At 38.6% G+C, this 13,154-nt stretch overlaps 1 pseudogene; it reads left to right on the top strand.

The window, feature by feature from the left end:
- Positions 1–2,139: 2,139 nt before the first annotated feature.
- The window catches only part of LOC111146035, a 14,108-nt pseudogene continuing 3,093 nt past the window's right edge, over positions 2,140–13,154 (top strand).

Genomic DNA, 13,154 nt, shown 5'->3' with positions numbered 1-13,154 from the left:
CCCCATCATCTACAGCCTCAGGAACAAGGATGTGAAGGCTGCTGTGAAGAACCTGGTGGCTCAGAAATGTTTCACCCAGTGATGGAGGGCTCCTCTCTGTTCCCACTCTATGGGATAAAAGACTTCGGATCATTATAGCTGCCTTCGAAAAGACAAGTCATGTAATCCAGAATCCTCTCTTGCCCTTCTGTCCATTTTCAAATTAACTTTTTGAAGTGTATCTTCTGATTTTTAGCCATAGAGCTCAGAGTTTTAACAGATGTCACACAATGGATCTCTAATTGAATACACAAAGACATTCTGAACACATGATAAAACCAAGGAGACAGGAACTATCAGAGGGAGCTTGGTTAAAGGCCTGCACTGTGTCTAAGCTACACAGTCAGTCAGTGCACAGAGGAGAGAGGATGCTCCCAGCACTGTTGCCATCCCTCTTGGATTCCCCAGGAGAGTCATAGGAACAAGGAGGAAGTGGGAATTTTCATTTTGGACCGTTTTTGAAATAGAGTCAGTTTGGCGGAAGTATAAGAAGAGACAAAGACAAGTTCTCCAGATAGAGAGTTTTGGGGTGGGAACAAGCTACTCTGGAACACCCCATTTCTTCTTAGCTATGAGAAAATTGAAGCTATTTTTTCTCAATGCACCTCACATTATGAAACACTGCTAGGAAGTTAACGGCAAGAAAGAGTATAGAGTTTGAATTTGATGCTCATCACTTACAACAATTCCCACTAGAAAAGCTAGTATTTGGTTGGAGGGTAACCCACATTCTAGAAAAAAGAAACATGATAGAGATATTGACAGATAGATAGACAGAGGCTAAATATATTTGAAGACTTTGGAGGCTAATATTTGACATGTTTCTTTGTTTCAGGACTTCACAAAGTCTTTAATATGCTACAGTATACATTGAACGTCCAAGAGATGTAAACTCGGTAACATTTCCTGAGCCTCCATAGCTCAGCAGGATAAAAACAGGGAAGCTTTTTCTTACCTATGAGCTTCGGTTTGTTGCCTAACCATTTTCAGTCTATTTCATCATATTTTAACATCTAACCACTTGATTTCACACGAATTACTTATTATAAACAAGTGCTTTGTAAATGGTAAGCACAATGGAACTATTAGATACCAGTATTGGTCGTATCATGAATGCTGCGCAGTGCTGTGTGCCATGTGGAACAGAATAAGACACCGTCCCTATATAGAGTAATAGACACACAAGGTAAATGAGAGATTCAGAGGTGTTAGCAGATGAATAGAAGCACGTTTTTATGGCAAGTTCTATGAAGTTCTTTGAATATGGCAGACTTTTTTCTAAAGAGAATTTAGAAAGTGAGTCTAGTTTTGAGACTAGATCTTGGAAGTTGGAAGGTTTTGCTTCAAGTGATATTTACATTTTCATATGTTTATTAAGAATGCATTGCCTAAGGGAGTGCCTGGGTGGTTCCATCGGTTAAGCAGCTACCTTCAGCTCAGGTCAGGATCCCACGGTCCTGGGATAGAGCATGTGTTGGGCTCCCTGCTCAGGTGAGCCTGCTTCTCCCTGTACCTCTGCCTGCTGCTCCCCTTGCTGTTCTCTCTCTCTCTCTCAAATGAATTAATAAAATCTTAAAACAAGAAAGAATGAATTGCCTAAGTATGCCTATTCGGTTAATAAAATTTCACATCCTTATGTTAGTCCTATTCCTAACTTCTACTTTGTACCGGTAGGGAAACAATCTTGCTATTGCAAATACACAATTGGCATCTAGCGGCCATTTAAGAAAACTTCTGACAATTAGTGAAGTCTTGCAATATCATTGTTAGAAGAGGATTCAGGAGGTTTTCTTGTTCAACCCTAGGCGCAGGATGCATGCTGTTCCTCTCCAATGTCCCTGACCCCAAGCAGTGCACATTTGCTTGGACATCTCCAGTGACAGACAATTCAATACATCAGATTCTAGATTTTTCACTTAGTCCTAGCAAATTCTTCCTCGAATTATGCTTAACTCTACCTTCCAATAGTGTCTACCTTCACTCCTAAATCAGCTTAGTGCCTCACCAGAAGATGCTCCAAATCTCCTTCTGGTATATGAAGATAGTTCTGGTCCCTGAGTCCCTTCTGGCCAACAGACCCAGTATTTCCTCCTATGCCAAATGTTCTTTGTGCTCATTCTCTTGATGTATGTAGTGATCCTGCTGGGCAATGGGGTCATCATCATGGTGACTGTGCCTACCACCTACTAGCACATGTTCATGTACTTCTTCTTGGAGAAACCCTCAATCCTAGACATCTGCTACACAACCTTCTCAGTCCCCCAGATTCTTGACATCTTCCTAAGACCCAGGAAAACCATCACCTTTTCAGCCTGTGATAAGCAGATGCTTCTCTCCTTTGCCATAGGAGGCAGAGTATGTGCTTCTGGGCATGATGGCATTTGATTGCTATGTGGCCATCTGTATCCCCCTTAGATACCCTGTGGTCATGAGCAAGGTTGCCCTTGTGCCCATGGCTCCTGGGCAGCTGGAAGCATGATTGCCATGATGCAAATATCCTTAATGATGCGACCACCCTTCTGTGGGGACAATGTCATCAACCACTTTATCTGTGAGATCCTGGCTATTCTGAGGTTGGCCTGACATCTCCATCAAAGCAATCAATATGGCAGTGGCCAGTGTGATCTTTCTGGGCATTCCAATTCTATTCATTTTTGTCTCCTATGTTTTTATCATTGCTACCATCCTGAGGATCCCATCAACTGAGGGGAGGAAAAAGGTCTTCTTCACCTGTTCTGCCCACTTCACAGTCATGGTCATCTTCTATGGGACCATCCTCTTCATGTATGGGAAGCCCGAATCCAAGGACCCCCGAGGAGCAGACAAGCAGGAATTTCAGACAAGCTTACCTCCCTCTTCTATGGGGTGGTGACCCCTATGCTCAACCCCATCATATACAGCCTCAGGAACAAGGACGTGAAGTCTCTGTGAAGAACCTGGTCCTGTGCAAACATGTCACCCAGTGATAGTGGGGGCTCCTGATAGATCTTTATTGCCTAGTTTCTCTCAGGAGGGACTCTGAGGATAAGATAAAGGGCCACTTTCATCAAAGGTGCATAGACAAATCTGATTACACAGAAGGCTTTAAGTGAACAGGAAACATTTAACAGGATATTTCTGCCCCATTCTAGAAGCACTTGGACAAAAGTATATACTATTGGTCAAGCCTTGGAGTTGTCTATCTCTCAGGTGCATATTGAACTACGTGATGTCCAGGAAAGATAACACTTTGAGTTTTATTTTTTACTTTCTTTCTTTTTTTTTTTTCAGCGTAACAGTATTCATTGTTTTTGTACCACACCCAGTGCTCCATGCAATCTGTGCCCTCTCCAATACCCACCACCTGGTTCCCCCAACCTCCCACCCCCGCCCCTTCAAAACCCTCAGATTGTTTTTCAGAGTCCATAGTCTCTCATGGTTCACCTCCCCTTCCAATTTCCCTCAATAGCCTTCTCCTCTCCATCTCCCCTTGTCCTCCATGCTATTTGTTATGCTCCACAAATAAGTGAAACCATATGATAATTGACTCTCTTTGCTTGACTTATTTCACTCAGCATAGCTCTAGTACATAGGGGGCTGCAAGTCCAGAATTTTCCTACCCTGACCATTGTACCAATATGAGAGTTGAAATGTTGGCACATGCAAACACAGAGAGCACACACCCCTATAATTCCTTTCTCAAAAAGAAATTTTATTTATAAAGTTTTCCCAAAAAACAGCTAAAAATACATAATGGAAGGACTGGGACAGATATGATATATAAGACACAGTGGGGAATGGTCAAATGTCTGAAGACTGATAAAGTCTAATAAACGCTTAATACCAAATGTGCAAAGACAAATATATGAAGGAATTATTAGGAAATGCATTGGGGTAAACAGGGACAACAAAGCAATGGTATAACTCCAGTTACAATTCTAGATGACTTAATTAAACTGAGAAATTTAGAAAAAGAAGTATAGTTACAACACATTGAAGGTCTCATCTTGTGAAGGATATGGAAGGAAGGGGAATCGTGTGAATATAATTCACTGCATTGATACTGAAATAACAAAAGTATTCATATGCTTGTTAGGGGCTTTTGGGTGCCTCAGTCAGTTAGTAGCTGCCTTCGGCTCAGGTCATGACCTCAGGGTCCTTGGATGGAGCAAGGTCAGACTCTGCTCAGCTACTCAGTGTGGAGTCTTTTCCCTCTCCTTCTGTCCTCCCCTTCTTGTTCTCTCTCTCCCCCTTTCTCTTTCTCTCTGATAAATAGAATCTTTAAAATATATATATATGCTTGTGAAAATTTTAAGAGAAAATAACAGTAGACAAGTATTAGCATAAAGACATTTGAAAGAATAAGATGATGATGAATGAGCAGAGAAACTTGATCACATGAAAAAAAGTCACTTACTGAACCTCAGTAGTTTTAAATCATTGCATATTAAACACATCACACATAGGACCCAGTTTTTAAGGGGCTTCAAGTTTTCTAACATTAGGATAGATTAGGAGATCTATTGCAACCATTTTATTAATAGATTCAAGAAGAAAAAGTGATCTGATCAACTGATGTTGAGAAGTCACTTGATAAAACTTAACATAGATTTCTGACTTCTTAAAAGGAGAACACTTCAATAGAAGAAACTACCCCTAACATGAAAGGAAGTATCAGAACATCAGCAAGCAGTATGTCTACGACTTGGATGAGGTCACCAGTTTTCAATGTCTACATCATTTTGCAGTCTAGATAATTAGATAAGATGAGGAAAACAAGGAACATAAATATTGAAAAGAAGGAAAAAAGAATACTATCCACATATGTTGTTTAGCTAAAGAAAATTTACTAAATGCCAAAACTACAAGCAATATTAAGACAGTACACAAGAGGGGTTGTATATAATTCAACATAGTTAGAAAAATTTTACAATACCTAAGGAAAATATATAAGAAGTATGAGAGGCCTATAAGAATATCATATAGTGATACAGTGATCATATATTAACAGGAGAAGTAATAAGATATTTTCATTTTGAAGAAGGAAAAGCACTGAACGTAAGCCTCAGGACATTTGTTATCCTCCAAGTGCCCTCATTCAAAGCCCTTCTCCCTCTTGCCAGCAGGTGGGAAGAGACATTCCCTACTCACTTTCCCATCCCTACAGCAGGTCCATCTTCTTAGTTGGGAGGAATGGTCCAATCCCTGAGGCAAACCTGAATGCTCCCTGATCTAATGGTCTCAGAAGCAAAGAAAACCAGCCTTCAACTCAGTCCATGCTTGTGGAGGTAATCAAAGAGTGTAGAATGGACCACTGACAAATGGAGGCTTTCACAGTTCTGCTTATGTGCTGATTACTTTCCACATTACGGCTCATAACTATTTATCTCAGGTTAGGATAACCCCTAAAATCTTCAAGAGATTATAGCGTCCAATGAAAGTGTTTACTGACATGACCAAATCAAACAACCCAGATGGTCACAGATAACAGATGATGAAAGTAATTACCCAAATAGGTGAAATCAGAGCATTTCTTTTTAAATTATTTATTTATTTATTTATTTTAATCATTTTTTAAATTTATTTTCAGCATAACAGTATTCATTGTTTTTGTACCACACCCAGTGCTCCATGCAATCTGTGCCCTCTCTAATACCCACCACCTGGTTCCCCCAACCTCCCACCCCCCACCTCTTCAAACCCTTCAGATTGTTTTTCAGAGTCCATAGTCTCTCATGGTTTACCTCCCCTTCCAATTTCCCCCAACTCCCTTCTCCTAACTCCCCATGTCCTCCATGCTATTTGTTATGCTCCACAAATAAGTGAAACCATATGATACTTGACTCTCTCTGCTTGACTTATTTCACTCAGCACAATCTCTTCCAGTCCCGTCCATATTGCTACAAAAGTTGGGTATTCATCCTTTCTGATAGAGGCATAATACTCCATAGTGTATATGGACCACATCTTCCTTATCTATTTGTCCGTTGAAGGGCATCTTGGTTCTTTCCGCAGTTTGGCAACCGTGGCCATTGCTGCTATAAACATTGGGGTACAGATGGCCCTTCTTTTCACTACATCTGTATCTTTGAGGTAAATACCCAGTAGTGCAATTGCCAGGGCATAGGGTAGCTCTATTTTTAATTTTTTGAGGAATCTCCACATGGTTCCCCAAAGCGGCTGCACCAACTCGCATTCCCACCAAGAGTGTAAGAGGGTTCCCCTTTCTCCACACCCTTTCCAACATTTGTTGTTTCTTGCCTTGTCAATTTTGGCCATTCTAACTGCTGTAAGATGGTATCTCAATGTGGTTTTGATTTGGATTTCCCTGATGGCTAATGATGATGAACATTTTTCATGTGTCTTTGTTAGCCATTTGTGTGTCTTCATTGGACAAGTGTCTGTTCATTTCTTCTGCCCATTTTTTGACTTGATTATCTGTTTTGTATGTGTTGAGTTTGAGGAGTTCTTTATAGATCCTGGATATCAATCTTTTGTCTGTACTGTCATTTGCAAATATCTTCTCCCATTCCGTGGGTTGCCTCTTTGTTTTCTTGACTGTTTCCTTTGCTGTGCAGAAGCTTTTGATTTTGATGAAGTCCCAAAAGTTCATTTTCGCTTTTGTTTCTTTTGCATTTGGAGATGTGTCTTAGAAGAAGTGGCTGTGGCCGATGTCAAAGAGTTACTGCCTATGTTCTCCTCTAGGATGTTGATGGATTCCTGTCTCACATTGAGGTCTTTCATCCATTTTGAGTTTATCTTAGTGTATGGTGTAAGAGAATGGTCAAGTTTCATTCTTCTGTACATAGCTGTCCAATTTTCCCAGCACCATTTATTAAAGAGACTATCTTTTTTCCACTGTATATTTTTTCCTGCTATGTCGAAGATTATTTGACCACAGAAATGAGGGTCCATATCTGGGCTCTCTACTCGTTCCATTGGTCTATATGTCTGTTTTTGTGCCAGTACCCTGCTGTTTTGGTAATCACAGCTTTGTATTTAGAATTGCCAATGCCTTGACCTTTGAGAAGGGTTCCTTAGAAATAAATCCTACATTTAAACTTTTTCCTTTAAAGCATGGTATTGGATGTTGACTTTTTTTTTTTTTGGTTATTTATTTATTTATTTATTTATTAATAAACATATAATATATTTTTATCCCCAGGGGTCTGTGAATCGCCAGGTTTACACACTTCACAGCACTCACCTTAGCACATACCCTCCCCAATGTCCATAACCCCACCCCCCTCTCCCAACCCCCCTCCGCCCAGCAACCCTCAGTTTGTTTTGTGAGATTAAGAGTCACTTACAGTTTGTCTCCCTTCCAATCCCATCTTGTTTCATTTATTCTTCTCCTACCCCCTTAACCCCCCATGTTGCATATTTTTACAGTTCTAAGCACTGTTAACAATATCAGGAAGGTGTTTTGAGAGAGATCAATGGAAAGTTAAACATTCTACATTTAACGTGAATACACTTCTTTTTGATTCAGAAAATAAAATCAGATTTTTGAAAGTAAAAAATATATATATATATAAATATCACCACACAGGGGTATCTCTTGCAAAAGATCTCCAAGACGTTTAAGTATAAAATTGTTAATTATAACATGTTTTGAATGATACTAATATAGAGGAATGTTTTCTATTCATGGGCCAGGAAATTCACTGTGGAGATATTAGTTCTCCTCAAATTCATCTATAGATTCAATGTAATGCCAAATATAAACCCCCAAATCATTATTCTACAATTTAAGAAGTTGGCTCCATAATGTATAGAGAAGAACAAAGGACTAAAAACAGCCCAGACACATTTGAAGATGTATTGGGTAGGGATATAGGGACATACCTTACAAGATATCAAAGTATACTATAAAGCAATATTGATTGGGGCAGCATAACATCAACATAGCAACAGACAAATAAACCAATGGAAAAGAACAGAGATCCCATACATCATACTAAGAAGAAAAAGGACAAGAACCATATGATCCTCTCGACTGATGCACAAAAAAACACTTGACAAAATACAGCATCCTTTCTTGATTAAAACTCTCTACAGTGTAGGAATAGAGGGAACATCATTCTCATAAAAGCCATATATGAAGAGCCCACAGAGAATATCATTCTCAATGGGAAAAAACTGAGAGCTTTCCCCCTAAGGTCAGGAACCGGACAGGGATGACCACTCTCACCACTGCTGTTCAACTCGGTGCTAGAACTCTTAGCTTCAGCAATCAGACAACAAAAAGGAATAAAGGCTTCCAAACAGTCAAGAAGTCAAACTCTCACTCTTCACAGATGACTTGACACTTGATGTCGAAAACCCAAAAGACTCTATTCACAAGTTGCTAAGTCTCATATAGGAATTCAACAAAGTGGAGAGTATAAAAATCAGTGCACAGAAATCAGTTGATTTTCTATACAGTAACGATGAGACAGAGGAAAGAGAAATCAAAAAATCAATCCCATTTACAATTGCCCCCAAAACCTTAAGAAGCCTAGGAATAAACCTAACCAAAGAGGCAAAGGATCTGAAAACTATAGAAAACTAAAGAACACTCATGAAAGAAATGGAGGAAAACACAAAGAAATGGAAAAAACATTCCATGCTCACAAATAGGAAGGAGAAATCTTGTTAAAATGTCCATGCTACCCAGAGCAATCTACACGTACAGTGCAGTCCCCATCAAAATACCATCACTGTTTTCCACAGAGCTGGAACAAATAATCCTAAAATTTGTATGGAAAGACCCTGAAGAGCCAGAGGAATGTTGAAAAAGGAAACCAAAGCTGGTAGCCTCACAATTCTGGACCTCAAGCTCTATTACAAAGCCGTAATCCTCAAGACAGTATGCTACTGGCACAAAAACAGACACATAGATCAGTGGAACAGAATAGAGAAACCAGAAATGGACCCTCAATTCTACCATCAACTAATCTTCGACAAAGCAGGGAAGAACATCCAGTGGAAATAAAGACAGCCTGTTCAACAAATGGTGTTGGGGAAACTAGACAGCCACACAGAGAAGAATGAAACTGGACCATTTTCTTACTCCATACACAAAATGAACTCAAAATGAATGAAAGACCTGAATGTAAGACAAGAACACATCAAAATCCTAGAGGAGAACACACCCAGCAACCTCTTTGACATTGGCTGCAGCAACTTCTTGCTAGACATGTCTCCTAAGGCAAGGGAAACAAAAGCAAAAGTGAAGTATTGAGACTTCATCAAGATTAAAAGCTTTTGCACAGCATAGGAAACAGTCGACAAACCAACAGACAACCTACAGAATGGGAGAAGGTATTTGCAAATGTCTTTTCAGATAAAGGGCTATTACCCAAGATCTATAAAGAACTTATCAAATTCAATACCCAAAGAACAAATAATCCAGTCAAGAAATGGGCAGAAGACATGAATAGACATTTCTGCAAAGAAGACAACCAAATGGCCAATAGACACCAGAAAAACTGCTCAACATCACTCAGCATCAGGGAAATACAGATCAAAATGACAGTGACATGCTACCACACCAGTCAGAATGGCTGAAATTAACAAGTCAGGAAATGATAGATGTTTGTGAGGTTGCAGAGAAAGGGAAACCCTCCTACACTGTTGGTGGGAATGCAAGCTGGTGCAGCCACTCTGGAAAACAGTATGGATGTTCCTCAAAAAGTTGAAAATAGAGCTACCCTACAACACAGCAATCGCATTACTGGGTATTTACCCTAAAGATACAAATGTAGTAATCCAAAGGGGCATATGCACCTGAATGTTTATAGTAGCAATGTCCAAAATAGCCAAACTATGGAAAGAACCTAGATGTCCCTCAAGAGATTAATAGATAAAGACAATGTAGTATATATATACAATGGAATATTATGCAGCCACCAAAAGAAATGAAATCTTGCCATTTGCAATAATTTTGGATGGAACTAGATGGTATTATGCTAAGCAAAATAAGTCGATCAGAGAAAGACAATTATCTTATGACTTCACCACATGTGGATTTTAAGAAACAAAACAGAGGCACATAGAAGAAAGAAGGGGTAAAAAATAGGACAAAATCAGAGAGGGAGACAAACTATAAGAGACTCTTAACTACAGGAAGCAAACTGAGGGTTATAGGAGAGGAGGTGGGTGGAGGGATGGGGTAACTGCGTGATGGGCATTAAGGAGGGCACCTGATGTAATGAGCACTGGGTGTTATATGCAACTGATGAATCCCTGAACTCTACCTCTGAAACTAATAATATACTATCTGTTATTAATTGAATTTAAATGAAATATAACAAAAAAAAAAAGAAGAGAGTTCCCAGAAATGGGCACATGCATGTTTGGATATTTGATATATAACACACGTGATGTATTATTACACATCACTGGAGAGAGGATGGGTCATAAATGCAAACAGGACAGTTGGAAATACATGTACCAAGGAGAAATGTATAAAAATATCTATAGCAGCATTCAACTAGGAGGCAACCCAATCATCCATCAATGTGGAGTGTATAAATAAACCGTGCTACATTCACATAATGGAATTTAGCAATACAAATTAATGAATTTAGCCATACTCCTAAATATTAATGAGTCTAGCAAAAAAAACAATATTGACTAAAGAACAAGTCAAAAAGAAAACTACAAAGACTGAATTTATATTGAGGGCTTTTTATTTATTTATTTGCTTTTTATTTTTAAAAGACTTTTTAAAATTCTTTTTTAATAATATATTTTTAAAATTTCTTTTCAGTGTAACAGAATTCATTGTTTATGCACCACACCCAGTGCTCTATGTAATACGTGTCCTCCATAATACCCACCACGAGGCTCACCCAACCTCCCATCCCACTCCCTTCCAAAACACCCAGTTTTAAAGATTTTATTTATTTATTTTTGTCAGAGAGAGCAGGAACACAAGCAGGGGTAGCTTCAGGCACAGGGAGAAGCAGGCTCCCTTCTGAGCAAGGAGACAGATGTGGGACTCAATTCCAGGACCCTGGGATCATGACCTGAGCCAAAAGCAGATGCTTAACCAACTGAGCCACCCAGGTGTCCCACATTGAGTTTATAAACAGGAAAGCCTAAACTATACTGTTTAAGGATGTATACTAGGCTATAAAATTAAAAAAAAAAAACAAAAAACAAAAAACAAGGAAATGATTAAAACTCATCAGGAATGTGGTTATCTCTGGGAGGAGAGGGAGAGGATAGATTGGGAAGAAATACCCAGGGAGCTTCCAAGGTACTGGCAATGTTCTCCTTAAATTAGGAGATTATTGCTTTATTAGTCTTTCAATTAAATCTATGAGTTTAATGTACTTTCATACACATTTGCATATTTGTGTTACTTTTCACATGTTAAATTCCTAAAGTATTAAATACTACAACACAATATCACTTCTTATCTTTCAGATTGGCAAAGACCAAAAAGAGTTCTTGACAGACTAAAATACTATGTTAGCAGAGTCTGGAAAACAGACGTGTTCATATGCTAATGACAGGAATGTGTGAATTTGTCAATACCTATCAAAATTGCAAATGTACAGGAACAGGCGTATTTTTACTAAGTGACAAATTATGAATTCACAAGGAAATCTGTTGTAGCATTGATTGTAATAGCACAAGATTGCAAAAGTTTGGAAGATCTAAATGTCTATCACTATTAGACTGGTAATTAAATGATGGCACAAACTTAAATGGAACATATGCAGCCATTCCAAAGAACAAGGTAGTATATTGTTTGGCCCAGTCATTTAGAAGAATAAGGCAGCGTATGACTTGGGCTCAAATCATGAGCTCAGGATTCTGGGAACAAGCCCTGAATGGAGCTCCCTGTTCATGGGGAGTGTGCTTCTCTCTCTCCCTCTGCTCATCTCCCCACTCAAGGTCTGTGTGTGTCTCTCTCTCCCTCTCTCTCTCAAATGAATAAATAAAATATTTTTTTAAAGAGGCAGAATTACACATTTTTTTCCAAATACATATACCCAAGATATTTTGTTCGGTGAGAAAATCCAGATATTTAAAAAGAGCACAGCTGTGCAATGTTTGTCACTGTCTTAACATCTTGCTTTTCTCACTCAGCAATATCCATAGAATATCTCTGGGGGAAAAAAACATAAGGACATTGCTAACATTGGTTGCCTTGAGGGAACAATGGTATGTGACAAGATAGGAGCTTAATTTTTACTCTATATTCATTTATATTGCTTAAATTTTGATTCAGGTACAAAGAACACCTCCTAATGGGGTGATAATCATGATGATGAATCGAGGAGGAGGATGAAATCAATGGTGATAAACAGAATCAGATGTATTGAGACTGAAATCCAGCTCTGCCATTCACAAAAGATGGAGTCCTTGGTAAATTGATTACCTTTTAAAGCCTATTCCCTGGAATAAGAAACCAGGGACATAATAGAACATTTCAAGCTATACTACAAAGCTATAGTAATCAAAACAGTGTGATGCTGACACAAAAAAAGACACAGAGATCAGAAAAACAGGATAACACAACCAGAAATAAACCTATGCTTATCTCCTCAATTTACAACAAAGGAGGCAAGAATACACAATGGATAGTCTCTTCAATAAATGGTGTTGAAAAAACTGGAGAACTACATGCAAAAGAATAAAAACTGGACTACTTTCTTATATCTTACACAAATGTGAAATAAAAGTGGAGTAGAGACCAAAAGGTAAGACCTGACCATAAAACTCCTAAAAGAAAACATAGGCAACAATCACTTGCCCATCAGTTTCAACACCATTTTTCAGGATATGTCTCCTCAGACAAGGAAAACAAAGGCAAAAATAAACTCTTGGACTGTATTGAACTAAAAAGCTTTTCAAAGTGAAGAAAATCATCAGCTAAACAAAAAGGCAACTTACTGAATGAGAGAAGATACTTGCAAAGAACATATTTGCATACTATAAAAATATATAAATAACGCATACAACTCAACACCAAGAAAACAAATAATCTGATTTAAAAAAATGGGCAGAGGATCTGAATAGACATGTCTCCAAAGATGACCTACAGAGGGCTAAAAGAAACACAAAATGATGCTCAATATCACTATCATCAGGGAAATGCAAATTAAACCCAAAATGAGATACCACCTCACACAACT

Source organism: Enhydra lutris, unplaced genomic scaffold (assembly GCF_002288905.1).
Source record: "Enhydra lutris kenyoni isolate GAN:26980312 unplaced genomic scaffold, ASM228890v2 scaffoldscaffold13, whole genome shotgun sequence".
Lineage (NCBI taxonomy): Eukaryota > Metazoa > Chordata > Mammalia > Carnivora > Mustelidae > Enhydra > Enhydra lutris.
Note: the sequence above shows the minus strand (reverse complement) of the source record. Positions and strands in the feature narration are given on the sequence as shown.